This window comes from Hyaena hyaena, unplaced genomic scaffold (assembly GCF_003009895.1).
Source record: "Hyaena hyaena isolate Hyena2069 unplaced genomic scaffold, ASM300989v1 scaffold_550, whole genome shotgun sequence".
NCBI lineage: Eukaryota > Metazoa > Chordata > Mammalia > Carnivora > Hyaenidae > Hyaena > Hyaena hyaena.
Genome location: NW_024081182.1, coordinates 1,155,050 through 1,177,581, shown reverse-complemented (window position 1 = coordinate 1,177,581; position 22,532 = coordinate 1,155,050). Strand labels below are relative to the sequence as shown.

At 41.5% G+C, this 22,532-nt stretch overlaps 1 long non-coding RNA gene and 1 other non-coding gene across 3 annotated transcripts in view; both read right to left on the bottom strand.

Annotated features, from left to right (window-relative positions):
• LOC120247852 overlaps positions 1 to 5,290 on the bottom strand; it is a 134,034-nt gene extending 128,744 nt beyond the window's left edge. For both annotated transcript variants that reach the window (XR_005532427.1, XR_005532426.1), the window contains exon 1: positions 5,140 to 5,290. This is a non-coding gene — a long non-coding RNA (uncharacterized LOC120247852). The remainder of the gene's footprint in view (positions 1 to 5,139) is intronic.
• A 9,317-nt stretch (positions 5,291 to 14,607) lies between these two features.
• TRNAA-AGC lies at positions 14,608 to 14,679 on the bottom strand. The gene has a single exon. It is a non-coding gene; the product is annotated as a tRNA-Ala (tRNA).
• Positions 14,680 to 22,532: the final 7,853 nt, after the last annotated feature.

Sequence of the window (22,532 nt, the reverse complement as noted above, 5' to 3'; positions counted from 1 at the left end):
CAGAATGCTGATCCTTCAGTTAAACACACATACACACAAATCCGACTGGGGGTTGTTTTGCTGAGTGAAATTTTGGCCAAGTTTGCATGATTTAATTCCTACTAAGTAAAATAGGTGTTTAACTTGATGTGTTTGCACTGTACTGTGTATGGATATGGCACATAAACGGTACAGCACAATAACAATACTGGCTAACACCTACTGTCATGTGTCAGGCACCACTCTGTGTGTTTTACATGTATGGATGCACTTAATCCTCCCAACAGCCCTAGGAGGTAAGTACTATTACCATCAACCTCATCTTACAGGTGGAAAAACTGAGGCAAGAGGTTTTAAGCATTTGCCTTGACATCACCTAACTGGATTTGACCCCAGACACTCTGACACCAGGGGCCATGTGCTATGCCATCTCTCCAAGGATCCCAAGGTGAAGTGTACTTAGGACTCTCCTCTCCTCCTCCCAAGCCCCCAGCCAGCTTCTTCCATGATCCAGCTGCCTCCAAAGAGCCTGTTGGTCTCTGGAAATAAACAGTCTTGTTGAATCCTCTCTGAAAGCTAATTCGACCATTTACTCTCAATTTGTAGCGGATGCTGTCGTCTCTCAGATTTCAAAGAAGATGAATGCATGGGTCAAATTGAATTAAAAAATTTAATTGAATAAGACAGAACCAGACAGCTTGATGGAAGACTTTGATCTGATAAAGGGAGAGTAGAAATGCGTGCTCCTAAGGCCGGGGTGTGATGGGGAGCTGTCTGGACCTTGTCTAGCCTCTTCTCATCTGCAGGAAAGCCAGTTATGCCAATTATGGGTGAGATTGCCCTGAGGTGGTGTGGGGAAGACTGTTCCAAGGCATTTACCAGATTACCATGTTCCCAAACAGGCTGAGAGCTCGCCCACCTTCCTGTCTATCCCTGCCTCCAGACCAATACAGCTCTGAGCCCCTGAATGTCAGGGACTTTGTCACAGACCTCGTAAGACCTCTGTGTCCTAGCCACAATAGGAACCCTACAAAGGAGATATTTAAAGAGAGAGGCAGAGAGACAGAGAGAAATATATTAAACCAGTAGAACCCACAGGGAGACCCAGAAGGCGGACTTGCTTAGCATGACCAATGGTTTTTCTATTAGGAGATTTCCCACTTTAAAATCCTTATTTGCAGCTTCTCTTAGAACACTGCTACTCAAAGTGAGGCCACAGACCAGTAGGGTTGGCACCAACTGGGAGCTTTTCAGAAATGCAGAATCTTAGGTCCCACCCCAGACATTATAAATCACAATTCACATTTTAACATTAAAGTTTGAGAAGGACTTGCTTTAGGACAGTGGTTCACACACCTGGCTAAATATTAGAATGACCTGAAGAGCTTTTTAAAAATCCAGATACTCAGGCCACATTCTACCCTTTTCATTCAGAATCTCTATGGGCAGGACTCAGGCATCAGCATTTTTTAAATCTCCCAGGTGATTCCAATGGGTGGCCAAGATTGAGAACCAAAAGACTAAAATCAGAATATCTGGAAATACTTGGTTTCCTATTCCCACATGACAGAGTGGCTGAGGCTGAGGAGCCATTCCCCAATCCCACCTGGCCTCATCGTGCATTTTCATAAACTGCAGGTGCTACATACCTATGATTCATGACTTATTTATATGCTTAAAGTCTTTGAACCTCCTCTGCTCCCAGAACTCTCTCCCTACATTCCCCATCTCTCTTATTTTAGGAGGGCCATTAGCAAGAAGCAGCCAAGCAGTTTCTAATAAAACAAATATGCATGTAGCAATTCCACTCCTAGGTTTACATCTAACAGAAATGAATGCACATGCCCACAAAAAGACTTATACAAGAACATTCATACAACTTAATTAATAATAGCCAAAACTGGAAACAACCCAGATAACCATCAACAGAAGAAAGGATAAACAAGGCTGTGGTACATCCATTCAATGTAACACATTTTGGCAATAAAAGGGAACAAACTATTGATCCATGCATAAAATGGGTGAATCTCAAAAACCCTACGGTGAAGAAAGAAGACAAACACAGAAGCATACATGCTATATGATTTCATTTATATGAAATTCTCTTAAAATGCAAAACAGGGGCTCCTGGGTGGCTCAGTCCATTAGGCGTCCAACTCTTGATTTTGGCTCACATCATGATCCCAGAGTCCTGGGATTGAGCCCCACATCAGACTCTGCACTGAGCATGGAGCCCACTTAAGATTCTCTCTCTCCCTCTGCCCCTATCTCCCACTTGCATTCTCCATAAAAAATAAAAAATTTAAATAAAAAATGTTTTTAATGAATAAATAAACAGGTGTAGCTGATGCCATCTTTCCCTTTGCCCCTTTTTTGCTTTGAAAAGATATGATGCCTGCAGCAGGGGCAGCTTTCTTCTGAACACGAGGCAGTAAGCAGTGAGAAAAAGCCAAGGGAACTCTGAGAAAACAGTCCTGACACTGCTGAAGTGCTAAGTCAAGGTCAACAGCTGCCTACCTCCAGACATCTTCTTCATGATATAAACAACCCCCTATTTATTTAGACCACTGTAAGTCAGGCTCTAAGTTCCTTGTAGCAAAAAGCATCCCTAACCACCCATCACCAAAGACTTCCAGGAGAAATAAGTGAAATAATCTTTATGAAATCACAAACTATGTATCAGACAACATTCAGTATTCAGTACATATAAATTCTCTCCTCCCAAACTCCCATGCAGAAATCTGGACTGCTTAACAGTGAAAATAGTATAATTTGTTAAGGTGGATTTGTCTTTTCCCTAATTAGTGAACAGGTTAATACAAGCATGTGTGATAGCCAGAATAATGGGGCCCCTGCCATGATGTCCACAACCCACTCCCCATTAAAGGGAGGATTAAAATTGCAAATGTTGGGGGACACCTAGGTGGCTCAGTCAGTTAAGCATCTTGATTTCAGCTCAGGTAATGATCTTGTGGTATCTGAGATCAAGCCCTGTGACAGGCTCTGGGATTCTCTCTCTCTCCCTCTGCTCCTCCCCTGCTCGTGTTTTCTCTCTCTCTCCCCCCACCTCTCTGTCTCAAAATAAATAAATAAACATTTAAAAGAAAAAAAATTGCACGGACACCTGGGTGGCTCAGTCGGTTGAGCATCTGACTTTGGCTCAGGTCATGATCTCACAGTTGGTGAGTTCAAGCCCCATGCCAGATTCTGTGCTGACAGCTCAGAGTCTGGAGCCTGCTTCAGATTCTCTGTCTCCCTCTCTGCCCCTCCTCTGCTTGTGCTCTCTCTCTCAAAAATAAATAAACATTAAAAAAAAAAAAAAAAGACTGCAGATGGGATTAAGTTTCTTAAACAGCTAATCTTGAAATGGGGAGATTATCCTGGATTACCCAGGTGGGCCCACCATAATCACAATGGTCTTTAAGCATAAAAGAGGGAGGCAAAAAACCTGAGTGTCAGAGGGATGCAATGTACTGAGTCAGCTGGGCACTGATTACCTGAAGATGCAGGAGCCAAGAGCCAAGGAATGGTTCTAGAATCTCTAGAAGCTGAAAAAGCAAAGGAAACATTCTCTCCTAGAGTCTCCACAAGGAACACAGCCCTGCTGACAACTTAATTTTATCTCAGTGAGACCCACTTCAGAATTTGACCTCCAGAACTATAAGATAATAACTTTGTGTTGTTGTTTTAATGTTTATTTACTTTTGAGAGAGATGGAACACAGATGAAGGAGAGGCAGAGAGGGAGTCACAGAATCTGAAGCAGGCTCCAGGCTCTGAGCTGTCCCACAAACTGTGAGATCATAACCTAGGCCGAAGTTGGACCCTTAACCAACTGAGCCAACCCAAACGGCCCCTAACTTTGTGTTGTTTTATGCTACTACATTTGTGCTCGTGTTACAGCAGCCATAGGAAGTTACTGCAGTGAGATTTGGAGGCTGAAGTGAGCAAAACAACCATGGTCTTCTCTTAGCAGGATGAAAGAAGTTCAAATATTCTAGCCAGATAAACATCCCAAATCTTGATCTGGGTGGTGGTATACGCACACATAAACATATGTAAATTTTGTTTACCATATATTATACATCAACTAAAAAGTAAAAAGGCGCAGTCAATGACATAAGCACAACTTTTCAGAAACCACCCCCTAAATCCAGCCAACTGGGTCAGCAGGCTAGAAGGGGGCAGAATGCAGTTTACAGAGGAATGGCCAAGTTCCACCATCAGGTGGTAGGGACTTGAGTCAGAAGCTAGCTCAATTAAGAAGCTTCCACCATCTGACTGCCCTCTCTTGCCTGACACACCTGTCAGCCTTGCTTTCATACCACCTTCTCCACCATCTTTCCACAAGCATGTTGCCACCCTTACCTAGGATAATCCTCCAACTCTGTCTGCCCAGTAAAATCTTTATTTGCACCTGATGTCCTAGTGCAAGTAACAGTGTGACCAGGTTAGGATGATAAATCATACAGCCACCTACCTTGAACAAATTGCTGAAAAAGCGTCATTTGGGGAGAACAAACCCAGGGGAAGAAATCACCACCCCTACTATACCCCATCACAATGCTTCTGAGTTATGGCAAAATAATGAGGAACAAGAAACCGCACTCACTGTTTGGGTCTGATCACGCTCATACCCTCTGTCCCATTGACCACACCAGCCTCATCATCACAAGGATGAGCTCAGAACAGCCAAGGATATGGATCTATAAAACCTCACTCACGTCCTGCCCCTGGCCCAAACCAAAATGCCCACTCCATCCTCCCTGGGCAAAAGCCATGTGCTTAAAAGCATCACGTGGGACCCATTCAAGGTAATTAACAACCTGTTAGATGTCATAAACCAGTCCCACTCCCCGGATCTTTCTCCAACCTTGGGACTTAGATGAAAGGCAGACAAATTTGGTTTCCACTTATCTTCAGGCTGAACTTTTTTTCTTGAGCTGACTAAATGACATCCTGCCTTCTCAGGATTAGAAAACACAGTCTATTTTGTGCTCAATGACTCTGGAGTCCCTGTGAAAGTCACCTTGCAGGAATGGTCTAGCGAATCTGGCCCACTGAGGGCTGGTTTCCCAGTAGTGTGAGAATGATTAGACTCTGGTCTGTGGCTCAACCACCTCCTGAGGCTAGAGACACACAACAATGCCATTAGGCTCACCTGACAGCCAGCATCAACAACCAAACATGTGGGTGGATGAGTCTTCAGATAATTCTAGTCCCCAGCTGCAAAGTCTTCCAGCTGATATCACAGTCATCTTAGAACAGGGACAATCCATCCCACTATGCCCTATCTGAAGTTCTGACCTGCAGAAACTATAAGAGATAATATTGTTATTATTTAAACCACCATGTTCTACAGTAATTTGTTACATAGCCATTTATAACAAACACAGAAAGAACCTGAATCATGCCATCTCATGCAGCATGTAGACCTAAAATCCTATGGAAGGACAGGGATTGGTACTTTTTGAGGTATGTAACCAATGCCTGGACCAATCACTGAGTCCAGGAGAAAGCTACACTCTGACTGGCCCACCTGGTGGCCAAAATAGGACATCATGATGGGCAACTCCACTTGCAAAGCAAGGAGGTGGAGAGGGGTCCTCTCAAGGAAATGATGCTGGCAGACAAAAGCAATCTCAAATACAATGACCTCATTGCTTATCTCTTTTCCACTCCTGCCTTTCCAGTGCATGTTAACTATAGTGATGTCTTCTGCTGATGATAAAACTGTTAGCCCATTCCTATTAAAGATATCTCCACTGACGGTTCCTACAGATAACTGTGCTAGGAACATGGATGCCAATGCCAGTGCCAAGGTCGGTCTCTCATTGAAGCTGGAACTCTTGACCCACTGATGCCTTGAGCTGTATTTTTACTTTTTTATGGTCATTTTATTGTATTCCTGGTCTTAGGAATCAAGTATTATTCTGAACTGAACTATACCATCAAACCACTAAATTTCTGTTCCAGTTACTGTGCTGGAACCCAGCACAGGCTCTTCAGTGTTCCTTTTATTTAAAGGGATTCCTGGGTGGCTCAGTGGGTTAAGTGCCCAACTTTGGCTCAGGTCATGATCTTGTAGTTCATGGGTTTGAGCCCTGCATCGGGCTCTGTTCTGACAGCACAGAGCCTGGAGTCTGTTTCAGATTGTGTCTTCCTCTCTCTCTGTCCCTTCCCCACTCGTGGCTTGTCTGTCTCAAAAATAAACAATAAAAAAAAAAACCTGTAAGTGATTCTCAACCTTGGACGCATACTAAAATTACCTGAGGAGCTTTTAAAAAACAATACAAATGTGGAGGAACTTAACAGAGGAGAAAAAGGGGGGAAATAGTGGGAGAGAGGCAAACCATGAGAGACTCTTGAATGCTGAGAACAAACTGAGGACTGATGGGTGTGGGCGGAAGGGTGGGTGATGGGCATGGAGGAGGGCACTTGTGGGGATGAGCACTGGGTGTTTTATGGAAACCAACTTGACAATAAACTATTTGTAAAAAAAAGAAAAGAAAAGAAAAGAAAAAAAAACAAAGAAAACAAAAAACAATACAAATGTCCAGGACCCACTCCAAGCCAATTATATTAGATTCCCAAGGTGAGAGACTGAGCATTTGTATTTATTAATGCTCCTACAGAAGATTCCAGAGTTACAGCCACGGTTGAGACCACTGATTTAGAGTGAATCAATCACACTCCCCAAAGGTTGACAGGGCCACTCTCACAGCCAACATAGCTCCCTCCCTGTCATTACCAACAGTAAGTTCTATCAGCTGTATCATCTACACATCTCCAGTACCTGTCCTTTTCAATCCAGTTTCATTAGCACAAGCCACCATCATCACTTGCCTGGACCCTTCTGAAAACTTACTTAGCTTTTCCCCCTTTTTCTCCCTCTTCCAATTCTGCCTCCTTGCCATGCTTCTCCACACAGCAGCACTTTAAAACATAAATCAGGCAATGTCATTCCCTTGCTTAGAAACCATCAGTGACTTTCAACTGGACTTAAAATCCAAACTCTTTATCATGACCTTCATGGATACAGTCTCTGCTCCGCTCTCTAGCATCACCTCCTGACATTCCCCCGTGATCACTTCCAATTATTTTAGACCAGCCCTACCCAATAGAACTTTCTGTGATAAAGGAAATGTTCTATATTTGCACTATCCAACATGGGACCCATTGGCCACATGTGGCCATTAAGCACTTCAAATATGGATAGTGTAAGTAAGGAACCAAATGTTTTATGTAATATTCATTCGTTTAAACTTAAATAGCCACATGTGGCTAGTAGTACCATATTAGACAGTGCAGTACCTGGATTTCAAGCAGGGCAAATTCTTTACCTCCTCAGGGTTTTAAGCAATTCACTCTGCTTGGACCTGGACAAAGAGAGGAGTGATTCTCCAAAGGATATCCCCAGACTAAGGGATGGTGTAGAGGTAAAAGCAACAGGTGTCCACCTCAATGAGGGAGAAATCAGAGCTGACTGAGAACAAATAGTGAACTAAGGAGATAGCCCAAAATGCTGTGTTCAGGTTAGAGCAGTGTTCAAACTGAATGTGCTACAACACACTGTGGAAAAGAAAGGTGCAAATATATGCAGTGAGCCCAATGACATAAATTCAGAAATCCACCCAATTAAATGATCCATTGTTTACAGCTACAAACGTATTAGGCAAAACCAAAGAAAAGTAACAGAATGATAAACACAAAATTCACAATAGTGGTGACTTCTGAGGGAAGAGAGAAGGAGACAGAATCAGGGAGAAAGAGGGCAGTCAACCCTGGACATAGGTATGGTGTTCATTGCTGCGGGGAGTTTTAAAACAATAAAACAAGTAAAAAAATCAATTGGTCTGTTTCTTACTTTCACCAAACTCCAGAAATTCTAAACAATGTCAGTGATAAAATACTCTTTCTCTAAGTAAAGAATTTTTTTGTTGGTTTAAGTGCTAAAAATTGCTGCAATGACTAGATAAATATACACATGTTTATGCTTATATATGTATTTCTACACACATATGTAAACTTCAAATTTTCATATTTTATTGCTTATCCTTCGTCCCAGTTATCAATTTTTTTGTCTATGAGCTACAAATTTATCCTTCTGTTACCTGCTATGAGATACTGAAGCTGGACTCTGAATATTTTTCCTTTGCCAGCTGGCATAATGTTAGGTTATGCCAGTAGAGGGTCCTAGAGGGGTACTGCAAAAGAGAGGTGCTTCTGTTACTGGTTCCAAAGTCTTTCTTGCTCCTAGTGCATGGCAGCCAGAAGGTGGCTTCCTAGGGAGTTTCAAGAGCACCCCAGTGAGAGGATTCAGTGAGCTCTGCCAACATTCCAATAGACGGTTTTCTACTCATCGGCTCTGGCCTTCAGAACTTCAGTGAACTCTGTCACTGTCCCACAAGGTCCAAATCCCTGCCTCGGGGAAGCAGCATCTTAAAATTTGTTCCTTTCTTTGTGTGGTGAGCAGAATCCTAAAATGGCCTCCAGGCAGTCTCCCCCTGGTGTACATGCCCTGTGTAATTCCTAAGATTGAGAATATGATGAATGCTAATCCTGTGATCAGATTATGTTTTACGGCATAATTGACTTTAAGAAAGGGAGATTATCTGGGTGAAACCAACCTAATCACATAAATCCTTTGTCTGGGTCTAGAGGTGAGAGGAAAAAACAAGGAGTCAAAGCACAGCAGGATTTGACCTGCCATTGCTGGCTAGAAGATGGAGGGGACCATATGGTAAGGAATGTGGGTGGCAGGTAGGAGATTAGGGTGGGCCCCCGTTGACAGCTAGCTGGAAATGAAGACCTCAGTCCTACAACTGCAAGGAACTGAACTCTGACAAAAACAAGTATGATCTTGGAAGTGAATACTCCCCTAGAGTCTGAATTCAAGAACTCAGTCTGGCTGACACCTTGATTTCAGTCTTCACTTATCCTTACATTTTCATACCTACAGAACTGTGAACTAACAAATAAGTGGGGTTTTTAAAAATTCTTTAATGTGGCAAAATAACATCATATAAAATTTACCATTTTAACCATTTTTAAGTATACAGTTCAGTGGCATTAAGAATATTCACATTGTTGGACAAGCATCAACCCCATCCATCTCCAGAATTTTTCATCATCTGAAACTGAAACTCCATCCCCATTAAATAATAAATCCCCATGCCTACCCCTTCCAAAGCTGCTGACAACCAATATTCTACTTTCTTGTCTCTATGAATTTGACTACACCAGGTACCATACAAGGGTGTGCACACATCATTTGTCCTGTGACTGGCTTATTTCATTCAGCATGTTTTCAAGGTTGATCTACACTGTATCATGTGTCAGAATTTCTTTTCTTCTTAAGGCTGAAGAACAGTCCATTACATAAATGTACCACATTTTGTTTATTCATTCATCCACTAATGGTTACTTCATTTGTTATCCACCTTTTGGTTATTGTATATTATACTGCTCTGAACCTAGGTGTACAAATAAGTCTTCAGGTCCCTATTTTCGATTATTTTGGGTGTATACCCAGAAGGAGAATGGCTGGATCATATGTAACTCTACATTTAATTTTTTGAGGAACCACCATGCTGTTTTCCAAACCAGCTAAATAGGTATTGTTTTAAACTAACTTTGTACTCGGCAATTGAAAACTGATAACAATTGAGTACTCTTTCAGCTCTAGAGATAATGACTGCTTCCTACATGTGCTAGTCTCATACTGTTTAGAGTTTTCTTTACTTCTCTTTGTAGCTAATCCCCTCTACTAGTTAATCATTCTTTATAAAATTGTCCCTATTCAAATTACTAGTGTGGCGTGTGTCTCCTGAGTGGCCCCTGACAAACAGACAGGTGTGTTCCATACAGAAGGTAATTTGGAGAACTAGTTTCACAGCAGCCCCTGACAGTCACAGCAGATTCAGCAACATCCTTTCCTTTTCAGGTATAAGTTCCTCAGAGTTTAAATTTGTTTGGGTTTGTTTTGGGTGCAATACATATCTCTAACCTCCATGATATTGTGTATTCCTGTTTTTAAATAACATATTGGAAATAAACAAATGATAGCACAGTGATCTAAAGAAAAAGAGAGAAAGAGGAATGTCTGGGTGGCTTTGGTTAAGCATCTGACTTTGGCTCAGGTCATGAATTTGCTGTTGAGTTTGAGCCCTGTGTCAGTCAGGCTCTGGTGCTGACAGCTCAGAGCCTGGAGACTGTTTTGGATTCTGTGCCTCCCTCTATCTTTGCCCTTCCCCTGCTTGTACTCTGTTGCTCTCCCTCTCAAAAGTAAATAAACATTAAAATAAAGCATTAAAGAAAAATAAAATTTGAGTCTAATCATTTCTATCCTTCTATTTGACCACTTGGAGTTTTTATTTGTGTTTAAAATCTAAAACACCAAAAAGGTATGAACTATAAGATGTAAAGTATTTTTGGTGGTTCCAAATTTTAATTCATATATTATTTTGTTAAATTTGAATAATACGTGTAAGATAGAATTTCATATTCCCTTTAAATTATTCATTTTAAGTCTAAGTATGGATCAAGAAAAAATGATTATTATCAAACATTAAATCTTTGCTGAAGATACTTTTGTTCTATAAAGAAAGGAGGTATTAAAAAACAATCTAGCTGGTGCGTGTGGGTGGCTCAGTCGGGTCTGACTTCGCCTCAGGGCATGATCTCATGGTTTGTGAGTTCAAGCCCTGTGTCAGGCTCTATGCTGACAGCTCAGAGCCTGGCACCTACTTCAGATTCTGTGTCTCCCTCTCTCTCTGGCCCTCCCCTCCTCATGCTCTGTCTCTCTCTTTCTCTCAAAACTAAACTTTTTTTAATAAAAAATAAAATAAAAATAATCTAGCCCAATTGTGAAACACCAGATATATCATTGGGGGACTATGCCCAGTAATGGTAACATTAGATTTGCAGGCACTATATAGTTACAAATATTACTTTTCTTTATTCAATATATTAAAATTATTTTTTTAATGTTGACTCATTTTTTAGAGAGAAAGCGCATGCCAGGGAAGGGCAGAGAGAGAGAGGGAAACACAGTATCCAAAGCAGGTTCCAGGCTCCAAGCTGTCAGCACAGAGCCCAAGTGGAGCTCGAACCCACAGACTGGGAGATCGTGACATGAGCTGAAGTTGGACACTTAACCAACTGAGCCATCCAGCGCCCCTAAAATAATTTAAAATCAAAGAGCACAAAGAACTACAGGATAGGTCTAATTCAACCTTCTAAATTCCTTTCCCTAATCTTCTGCTCCCTAAATTGACTTCCTTCAACCTTTCTGTGCAGATTCCTGGTTTCAAGCTTTGCTCTTAAGACAAAACAGCAATATGAGGTTTTAAGTTTCCTAAGCTTTCCTCTTCTTGGCTATTTGTTTTAAAATAAAATGATGGAGGGGTGCCTGGGTGACTCAGTTAAGTGGCTGACTCTTGATTTCAGCTCAGGTCATAATCTCAGGATTCTTGGGATCAAGCCCCACACTGAACTCTGTGCTGACAGCACAGATCCTGCTTGGCATTCTCTCTTTCTCTCTGCACCCCCCCTGCTCACACACACACACTCTCTCTCTCAAAATACATGGATAAACTTTTTCTTAAAAAGCCAGATTCTCCTTAAAAAATAATAATAAATAATAAAATAAAATAATGGAAACATTGAATTCCACCAAAGAGAAAGAGATGAGGAAAGTAGAAGGACCTGGACCTTTCTTTTTTTAAAGTAATCTCTACACCCAAGGTGGGGCTCAAACTTACAACTCCTAGATTAATAGTTGCATTCTCTACTAACTGAGCCATCCAGGTGCCCCTGGACATTTGCCTTTTTACAGCTGCAGTCCCTTTAAGCAAGGGCTTGTGCTCCCAGATCTGTCCTCTAGGAACTGTGCCTCTCTGAACACCCAGCTGTCTGTCAACCTCATGTCCTATCAAGCCATGAATGCCAGAGCAAGCACACAGGGGCATCAATTCCCAAGCCAAGTGTCCATATATTGACTGGCTACCATAGCAACAAGAGCTGAGCCACATTAGCCCCTGAGCCACCTCGTCTGCAAGCCCCACTGAACCCCACAGCAAAGAGGATTATTGATTCTCTCCCTGCATAACTCTCTCCTTCCTGCCACTGCTAAATATTTACTCCACAGCAATACAGAGCAGAAAAAGCACCCCCCGCCCCCGATCATCCATGTCCCCATTCACAACTGTGGGAACACATCAGAATCAGCCTGGGGGCTCTTTATAGGTGCCTGACTCACTGCACCAGAATCCCCAGGGCTGGGGCTACGTTCATGTATCTCAAATATGGTGATCCTCATGCACAACCTCAGTAAAGAACCACTGCTGAACAGAGCATGCACAGAGTTTATAGAAGGAAATATCAATGGATTTCAGACACAAGATGTTAACCTCACCCAGGAACAAGGACCTCACAAAGTGACACTATATTTTTTACCCATCACATTGGCAAAGATCAAAAGTTTGATCACCTTAGACAAAGAGCTAATCCCCCTAGTTTATAAAGTGTTTCTACAAATGAATGATGAAAAGAACAATAACCTAATCCAGTAATAAAAAGGACAAAGAAGATGAACACATAGTTGATAGACAGGAAAATACTTCATTCATAATAAGAAAATCTAATGAGGGGCGCCTGGGTGGCTCAGTCGGTTGGACGGACGACTTCGGCTCAGGTCATGATCTCACAGTTCATGGGTTTGAGCCCCACGTCGGGCTCTGTGCTGACAGCTAGCTCAGGCTCAGAGCCTTGGGCCTGTTTCAGATTCTGTGTCTCCCTCTCTCTCTGACCCTCCCTGGCTCATGCTGTCTCTCTCAGAAATTTAAAAAAAAAAAAAAAGATCTAATGAAACAACCCATCCAAAGGTACCAAGAGTTTGGTAATACACTGATAAGGTCATAGAAGAATAGAGTGTTAAGGCGGCAAATTGGTAAAACCCTATGCAGGCAGTACCTATAAAAATTACAAACACTTTTAATCTTCGAACCATTAATTCTACTCCTAGGAACTTAACCAACTGATATAATTGCACACATGTGAAAAGATTTAAGTTGAGGGTTATTCATATATAGCATTGTCTGCAGCAGCAAAAGATCAGAAATAACCCATTTACCAACAGGAGACCAGTTAAATCAATTATAGTAGAGCCATACAGCAAAATACTCTGCTAGACAACCATTTAAATAAAAGAAGTCAGATCAATGAAACAATCCCAAGACATCTTATTAAATGAAAACAAATTACAAGGTGTAAAACAATATGTAATGACAAAATTATTTTCAGTAATGATCATTTAATAATACTAATAATCAGTATTTCCTCATCATAGTTTAGATTTAAAACAAGTAATTAACTATTTTTAAAGAATAAATTCCTGTTTTAAAAATATTCAAATTACATACATGCACATATAGCGTATGTATACTTGTATTATACAGATAACCCTGAAAGATAACCTGTATTATAAAGATAACACACAGACACACAAACTGATTACAGGGCAGAGGATCTGAATAGACATTTTCCTAAAGATATGCAGCTGGCTAACAGGTATATGAAAAGGTGCTCAACATCACTTATCATCAGGGAGTAAAAGTCAAAACCACAATGGCTTATCATCTCATACCTGTTAGATGGCTATCACCAAAAAATATAATAATAACAAAAAATAACAAGCACTGGCAAGAATATGGAGGAAAGAGAACCCTAGGACTCTGTTGGTGGGAATGCAAATTGTTGCAGCCACTATGGAAAACAGTATGTAATTTCCTCAAATAATTAAAAATAGAACCATATGATGAAGCAATTTCATTTCTGGGTATTTGTTCAACAAAAACAACAATCACTTGAAAAGATATCTGCACCCTGGATTCATTGCAGCATTATTTACAATAGCCAGGATATAGAAACTAAGCATTCAACAGATGAATGAATAAAGAAAATGGGGTGTTTATCTACAATGGAGTGTTATTTGACCATAAAAAAAAAAAAAGAAGGAAGTCTTGCTATTTGTGATGACATGGATCAAACTTGAAGACACTGTGGTAAAGAAAATAAATCAGACAAAGAAATACAAATATCCAATGATCTCACTTATATGTGGAATCTACAAATCCAGGATCATAGATCTAGAAAATAGACTGTTGGTTGCTGGTGGGGGTGAAATGGGCAAAGGGAGTTAAAAGGTACAAACTGTCAGTTACAAAATACATAAGTCATGGGGATGTCATGTACAACATGGTGACTATAGATAGTAATACTGTGCTGTATGTTTAAAACTTGCTAAGAGAATAGATCTTAAAAGTTCTCATCACAAGAGCAATGATTTTTTATAACTACATATGGTGACAGATGTTAACTACACTTATGGCAGTGATAATCTCACAATATATACAAATATGTAATCATTATGTTTGTACACCTGAAACTAATATAATGTTATATGTCAATTATAAGTAAATGTTAAAAAGAAAACAGAAGAGTTACAAGCAAGCCAGGAAAAAAACATTAAGTGTTTGGAGGCAAGATGATTAATTTGCAGACTGTACAGGTATGTATTGTGGCTATAATAAAGAAATATATTTCCCAAGCAAGGGCACAAATAAAATGGAGATGCTGGGGATCGAACCCAGGACCTCATGCATGCTAAGCATGCGCTCTACCACTGAGCTACATCCCCACCTGCTATAACACTGGTTTTCTAAACTGCTTTCATGAAATAAAACAGAAATCTGCTCCCTTAAAAGAAAACTACTGGTTATAGTGACAGCCAAGAGGTTTTCTTTTTTTATTTTATTTTTTATTCTTTTTAATGTTTTTATTGATTTCTGAGAGAGAGAGACAGCATGAGCAGGGAAGGGTCAGAGAGGCAGAGAGACACAGAATCTGAAGCAGGCTCCAGGCTCTGAGCTAGCTGTCAGCACAGAGCCCGATGTGGGGCTCAAACCCGTGAACCATGAGATCATGGCCTGAGCCGAAGTCAGACGCTCAACCGACTGAGCCACCCAGGCACCCCAGAGGTTTTCTTTTATTTTGGGGGTGGGGGGAAGACAGGTAATGCAGAGGGTGCACATGGGGAGGTCCTAGGAGTTAGAAACGAAAATAATTTACTTTTCTATGTTTTTTTTGTATACTTGAGTATTTTGCCATGCAGGCATTACCTACTTAAAGGAAATAAAGACGTAAAATAAAATAAAAGAGCAAATAAAGGTTAAAACCACTTTTCTGCAAAAATGCCCTCACTTTACAGATGGAAAACTGAGGGCAAATAAGAGAAGGGTCTCTCCTACCCACAAAAGCCTTCAGCTCCCCCAAACAGTGGGAACACTTCCCTCTGAGCTCTGGAATCCTTTCTTCGTTTCAGGGTTAGAGATTCCATGCCTTGTTGCCATCATTTCCATGCTTCATCCATCCCTCTGCCCTCAGTAACATCTCAGGACATCCATAATTTTTATTAACCCTTTCATCCTGCATCCAAAGTTTGCTGAGGGCTGACCATGGCCCAGACATTATGGTAAGCACCAGGAGTACACTGGTAAGCCTCAAGGTCAAAGTCCCTCCTGACCTTGTATATAGGACTGCTATGTACAGGCTATGCTTTAACACAATTTCAGGAAATACCATTCACATAAACTATTATTTAACTGGCACCCTCTGGATTTGTACCATGCAAATCTAACTATACACAGTGGCCTAGCCCATATGTCCAATAGTCCAGTGGAAAAAAATAAATTAATTAAAGCAAGATGTATATATTTCTTTTCATCGGAATCAGGGCAATGAAAAAAAGAACCAGGAATTACAAGAAAGAACAAAAGGGATCTATTTTGAGTTTCACATAAGCCATTATGAGAAAATGATATTTAAGCCAAGAAATTGTATTAGTTAGGAACTTTTTTTAGTTGCTAGTAATAGAGACACAACTTAGCAGCTTTAACAAAAGTTTCCAATTTCTCTTATTCCTTGAGAAGCCAGAAGGCTAACAGCCTAAGACTAATTTGGCGGCTCCATCAGTTATCAGGAGCCCAGTCTCCTTCTGTCTTTCTGCTTTACATTCCTTAATAAGTGACTTCCATACTCTAGGTCACCTCAGGACCTAAAATGTTGCTAGACATTCAGCCACCACATCAGCATCATAAACAACAGGACAGGACAAGGACATTAGAGAAATAAGGGAACACACCCCCACCCATTTATGGAGATGACAGAATCTTCTACATCCATCTCATTGGCCAGAAGTCGGTCCCATGAACACACGAGGCTGCAAGAGAGGCTGGAAACTGTAGTCTCTAAAGCATCACCCAGGGTTGTTATTTAAAAAGGTGAATTGTTTTGGGGAGGCAATAAGCAGTTTCTCTTACAGACTGGGATGAAAACAGGAGTTAATTATGTGAAAGAGTTGGTGAGGGAACAGGTTCCAGGCAGAGGGAACACAAATAAAAAGTCTCCAAAAAGAAAAGGAAGTTGGTGTTCTCGGAAATGCAAGGAGGCCAGGGTGGTCAGAGGACACTGAGTACGAGAAGATGAGGAACCAAGAGAAGAAGTAGGAAAAGACTCAGCCCCTTATGCCTAGCAGCAAACCCAGTGTCTACCTCCCACTCTGGACAAAGCCTCGGAATCTCTCTCTCACACTCACACACACACACACACACACACACACACACACACACACATTCATATTCTAACTTCACTTCTTCCTCACAGAGAGCCCTTGGGTAAGTCTTTTAACTTGTCTGGGTCCATTTCCTTACTTGTAAAACAGGAATTATATGAGAACAATCTATAGATCTATTGTGTGGCTTAAATGAGATAATGTATGGGAGGAAGTGCACAGCACCTAACACATATTTAGCACACTTTATAATTTATTAATTACATCTTTGACCAAAACACTCACATACTTGTGACTAGTCAATAGTCAAGGTTGTATCCCCACCTTTGAACAAATCACCTGGCACACAGTGCTCAAAAAATGGCAGCTTTTCCTATTGTGACTATTGCCAAGGATGGTCACAGGGAGAGCTCACCAGAATTTTTTCCAGGCTCTTTCTTGACTCCTCATCCCATGCCAGGCAACTACAAACCTATCCAATCTTCAGATTATCTAACTTAATGACAAACTAGAAATAAGGGTGTGGGGGTGGGGGAATGCCATCCCAGGGAGCTAACAGACCCCCCAGGTCACTGGTTAGAGTCCCAATCTCTCTGCTTTGCTCAGGTTCTAAGAGTAAATAAGTTCAGCCCCCATGCAGAAATGCTTACTGCATTGAACTTTAATAAAACCCACATTTGGACTCCAGGAAATACTGCCATTTATATCCCCATTGATTTTCTAAGCCTAGTTTATTCTTCTTCTTCCCGGTGAGGGTTGTATATATTTTTGGGCTATATTCCTTTCATAAATAAGTAAATATGTAGGTAAATACTAATAAGAGCTAACAGTTATTAAGTGCTTGGCCCCATGCCAGGGATCGTGCTGCAGGGCTCTGCCTTTGTTATTTTATTTCCCCATCACAACAACCCAATGAGGCTGGCACTCCAATGGCTCCCATTCTATAGATGAGGAGACCGAAATTCCAGAGGCGAAGTCACTTCCCCCCAAAAGGATCAGGGTAGATGATACAGAAATAGTCTGGCAGTTCCTCAAAAAGTTAAACATGGAGTTGCCATATGTCACTCCTAGGTATATACCCAAGAAAAATGAAGACATGTCCATCCTAAAAAAGGTGCACATATGTTCATGCCAGCACTAGTCATGATAGTCCAAAAAAGTGGGATAAATCCACATGCCCATCAATGGACAAATGGACAAACAGAATGTTATATATGCACTCAGGGAAACATTGTTCAGCCATAAAACGTAATGACAGACTAACACATGCTACAACATGGACGATTCCTGAAAACATTAAGTGAAAGAAGCCAGACACAAAACGTCACGTATTGTATGATTCCACTGATATATCCAGATTGGTCAAATTCATAGAGATGAGAAGCATACTGGCAGTTGCCTGAGGCTGGTGGACAGAAAGAAATCAGGGGTAGAAATGGAGATAGAAAATGGAAGCAGGGTTTCTTTGGGGGATGCTAAAAACATTCAGGAATTAGTGATGACTGTTGTACAAATACACTAAAATTACACTTTTATGTTGTGAATTTTACAGTAAATGAATTATACCTCAATTTTTATTGAAAAAGAGGCAAAGATTTAATTTCATTCGATCCAAAACCTCGACTACTGCATTCTGAGCAGCTCATGTGGACATGAACCCAAACTCCACTTTGGTTCCTAAGCGCCTTCCTTCCTTCAGTCCCCATGGGCCAAGCTTCCCAACTCAATGCCAGGCTGGACAGGGAAATGCTGAGTCCCTGAACTAGAACAAAGATTTGAAAATGCCAATAGTCTTTCATTTCAGCTAACCCGCCCTGAGCATGGGGCTGGCTCCCTCCCTGGCCTGGGACCCAGAGCAAATCCTAGAGGAGCTGCATTAATCGAATGTATATATGTAAATTATATATATGTATATATAACTATATATGTATATAAAATGTATATACATAAACTATATCCCTGTTGATATAAAATATTTTGTATTTCTGCAAGTGTTCCCAATTCTCTCTCTCTCTCTCTCTCTCTCTCTCTCACACACACACACACACACACACACACACACACGACTGAAGGAGACCCCAAGCAAAGAAAATAGCTTTAGAGTTTGATAGTCCTGGGTTCAGATCCTGATTCTGCCACTTAGGGGCAGAGTGACCTTAAGTAAGTTATGCCACTTCCCTAAGCTTCAGTTTCCCCATCTGTCAAATGGAGCTAACACTTCTACCTCTTTCATGGTTATACTGAGAACTAGGAAATGCTATATCTGAATGTTCCAGCATGCAGTGGGCTCAGCCCATGGTAGCTGCTATTAATTATATTAGATGAGTTGGTCAATTATATTAGATGACTTGGTCACATTATTTCCCTCCACACACTGAAGTTTGGGGAGATGGCAGCAGCCACGTGGCCAGAGACTGATTCTCTAATTTCAGTGCATCTGGGATGCTTGTTTAAAATGCAAGAATCCCCAGGGGTGCCTGGGTGGCTCAGTCAGTTAAGTGTCTGACTTCAGCTCAGGTCACGATCTTGCTATGCCATTTGTTGAGTTTGAGCCCTGCGTTGGGCTCTGTGCTGAGCCTGAACCTGTCTCCAACTCTTTCTGCCCCTCCCCTGCTCACACACTGTCTGTCCCTTTCTCTCTCTCTCTCTCAAGAAATAAAAAATAAACATTAAAAAGAGATTATTAACAAAATGCAAGGGGCCCCAGCCCCAGTGTTTCTGACTAGGGAGCCCTGGGGCCGAAGGTGTTCCATTTTTTAATAACCAGCTCAAGGTTTAAAACTTTCAGATAATGGAGGTGTCTGGCTGGCTCAGTTGAAAGAACATGCAAGAACTCTTGATCTCAGGGTCAGGAGTTCAAACCCCACACTGGATGTAAAGATGACTTAAATAAACTTTTTTAAAAAGAGAAATTAGGGGTACCTGGCTGGCTCAGTTGAAAGTGTTGACTCTTGATTTTGGGGTCATGGGTTCGAGCCCCACGTTGAATTATCAAAAATAAATTGATATAAAATATTTATTTAAAATAAACTGATTTTTGATAAATTGATTATCAAAAATAAATAAACTTTAAAAAAGAAATCACATGCCACTTTGAGTCCTAAAAAAAAAAAACAGAAACAAAAACAAAAACAAAAACAAAACCTTTCAGATAATGGCTCTCAGCCCTGGTTACACTCTGGAAACGTTGGGCTTCTTTGTTTCAATGCCTGGATCCCCTCCCTACATATTTTGATGTGTTGGGATCCTTGTGTTGCTGGGACATTGGTATTTTTTAAAGTTCCCAGATGATTCTAATATGCAGCCAGGGCTGAGAACCCCTGCCAGAAGCCAATGCTTCTTCTCAGAGTGTGGTCGAGGGACACACAGTATCAGCAGCACTGGAAACTTTTTTAAAATGCAAATCTTCTGTCTTTCCCCAACCTACTGGCTATGAAACTCTGGGAGTGGGACCCAGCACGCAGTGGTTTAATAAGCCGGGGGAGGGGAGGGGGACGCACACTGAGATTTAAGAACCCCACTATAAGGCATACTATCCCTTAAACTGCATGATGATAAGAATCACATGTGGTATGCTTATCACTCACCCAGATTCTGAGAGGCCGGAGTGGGGCCTCGGTGTGCACATTTTTTAACAAGTACTCCCTCACTCTCCTGCTCAAACTACCAGAGGCTCTCAGAGCCCCTGAAATTAAATCCAAAATCCTTTCTTTCCTCAGGCCACCCCTTCTGCGCCTCAGACAAGTGAGGGCAGCTCTGGTTTAAAGGAACAGCCACACAAGGAACTAAAATCTCCCCACAAACATCGCGTCTTACGCCTCAAGGTTTTCTTTAAACTGTTACAGAAGCTGCACTCAATTTTCCTGAAGAGCTTTTTGGCAAACCCCACAGCCTTCCCGTCCCGGCGGCACATTCGAGACCCCCAGCATAAACCTGACCCAGAAGACAGCCCTGAATACTACATATACTAAGTCTTCTCCATATACACACCTCAGAAAGTTTAATTTATAAATTCAACATACTGAGAGATTACCAGTAACTACAATAAACTAGAACAATTACAACAATATGCTGTGATAAAAGTTGTGTGAATGTGGCCTCTGAATCTTCTACTCACCTTTTTTGTGACGATGTGAGGTGATCAAACGCTCACGCGATGAGGCGAAGTGATGTGAATGACGCACGCTCTGTGACGTAGGTGCGCTGACGTTGCTGTCGTGACGTAGCGCTAGGCGCCCATTGACCTTCTGCGGATTCGTCACAAGGAGGATCATCTGCTTCCGGACCGCGTTTAATCCCCAGGTAACTGAAACTGTGGAAAGAGAAACCCCAGGTAAGGGAGGGGGTCTATATAATTACTACCGCACCCAAACCACTGTTATCTCTGCCTCCTGTTTACTTACAGATGACCTCAATCAGGGAATATTAAAATATATCTACATACGGCATCTGCATACACACACCACGTGCACATAACATACACACGTGCAAATACCCGACCAAAACACTTCCTGAAAACCAGCTCTGCCCCTGCCCTACACACATCACACCTCTCTCTATCCTTCTACATACTCATTTGTCAGAAGCTTTGTTCTTTCCGAGCCACCCTAGAGCTTGAGATCTTTGCTGAGATGCTGGAACCCACCGTCTGTAGAGAACAGACATGACTGTCTTCTACCCAACAGCAACTCCTTTCTTCTCTGCCAACAACTCCTCACCTTTGTGCAGGGATCAGGTGCCCAAACACTCAGGAAAGGTGCTCCATCTCCAGGAGCTACTTCTAAGCTAAAGGGCCACAACGTTCAGGTCCACAAACTCCTTTTTTTGTTTTGTTTTTAGTTTTATGTATTTATTTTGAGAGAAGGCACAAGTGCGAATGGGGGAGGGGCAGAGAGAGAGGGAGAGAGAATCCCAAACTGGGATTATCAGGGCTCAAACTCACAAACCAACCGTGAGTTCACGACCTGAGCTGAAATCAAGAGTTGGACACTTAACCAACTGAGCCAGCCAGGCACCTCAGCTCCTTTTTTATAATAAAAATGTTCATAATTCCCCCATTATTCTTCCTAAAGGGAAATTAAACACATTATTTTTTCGCACATTTTTTTTGTTAAATCAATATAATGACCTGATTGTAGTACAAAGAAAAAATAATAGATGGATATGTGTAATAGAAATAATAGGCATTTTAATATGTGAATGCTTAGACACCATGACAAAAAATAATGAAAGAGCCAGATACTTATAGCTAGACTTGACTAGAAAAGCAACAACCACGTAAACGTGGACAGGCATGGACCCTGCTGATGGTCCCTTAAACACCACTGATCTGGTTGCCACCAATGATGTGAGTTCCTGAAATAGAGGAGCGACTCTTGTCAACATTCTCAACAAAGTACAGACTTCCTTTGTTACAATCTATAGCTAAATCCCTGAAAAAGTTGGTCTATGTTAAAACCCTCAAAGCAAGGGGTGCCTGAGTGGCTCAGTATGTTAAGCTTCCAACTTTGGCTCAGGTCATGATCTTGTGGTTGTTTGGTTCAAGCCCCGCATCCAGCTCTGTGCTGACAGCCAGCTCAGAGCCTGGAGCCTGCTTCTGATTCTGTGTCTCCCTCTCTCTCTGACCCTCCGCTGCTCACCCTGTCTCTCTCTCTCTCTCTCAGGGAAAAAAATAAAAAATAAAAAAATTTTTTAAAAACCCTCAAAGCAAGTTGTGTTTATATGAAAGTGGAATTAGGTTTTTGGCTCAGATAATTATAATGAATGTCTAGTAGGGACAATCTTCCTTGGAGGAACTGACCTCTGCATTGCAGGATTTGTAACATCTCCAACCCCTACCACTCCAAATGCCCCTGGGCACTCTCTGATCAACAACAAAATGTCCTCGTACACTTAGTAAGTCACCCCCTGTGATCAGTACT